The following is a 1,049-nucleotide window of genomic DNA, read 5'->3' on the forward strand; positions in this document are numbered from 1 at the left end:
GCACATGAACGGGCCACGGAGAGGGATAGCGAACGGAGGAGGCAAGGAGAGGGGCACGAAAGGTGGGTGAGGGCGGACAAGAGGGACTTACGAAGGGAGGTAAAGCAAGAAGATACGAAAGAAGAACCATACAAGAAGGAAGGAAGGAAGCCGAGAAGAGTGGGAGACACAGGAGGGCAGTGAAGGGAGGAGTTAAGAACCGAGGCACGGAAAAGAGGGAGGGAGGGAGGGCGAGAGGGCTAACAAGAGGAACCACGAAAAAGGAATGAAAGAGAGGAACACGAGAGAAAGGGTTGAGACAGGGGGGGGGAGGGAGAAAAGGATTGCAGGAGAGTTGCATGGAGAAGTCACCTGGCCATGCTGCTTCATACATCACACTCGGCACCGCAGTACTGGCTCAAGGCTCTGAGAGTCAGGAAATATTACAACAGCTCACCTAATCATTCCCCAGGTGATTAGGCGGACACGTGCACGCCCATGCGAACAGGCACGCACACACGCACTTTTGTGTGCTGTAAATCATGCATATGCTTACATATATGGATATGAACGCTTGTGCCAACACGTCCATGTGGAGAAATACTATATATACACACATTATATTTCTGTATAAAAACACATACCCAAATACTCACAAATATAGCCAGTTGCACCAAAGAAATAAGCATAAGCACTCACAAATATAGGTACACATGTAATGAATAATAGATATCGTACCAAAATCCACAAACCGCTGCCCTACAGACATATCTCATATACGTATGTTCACTTTTGCATATACATGAGCTATACATGCACGCAAATGTACAGGCACGAGCACTCACAGCCATATATAACCACGTATGCTTTGTTATTGCATGCATATCCTGACGTCTGTTGCATCCCCCTGTCTGCAACTGTTCCTCTTTGTTTTCATTTTGTGCTTTTGGTCATGACTGTTATTTCTGTTCGATGCTAGATAAGGGTGTCCTGTTCTTTAATTAGAAATGGCCATCATGCCCGGTTTCTCTTTTTTTCGTTCGCTCCCCCAATGTCTGTCTGTCTGTATT

Source organism: Penaeus monodon, chromosome 33, assembly GCF_015228065.2.
Source record: "Penaeus monodon isolate SGIC_2016 chromosome 33, NSTDA_Pmon_1, whole genome shotgun sequence".
Lineage (NCBI taxonomy): Eukaryota > Metazoa > Arthropoda > Malacostraca > Decapoda > Penaeidae > Penaeus > Penaeus monodon.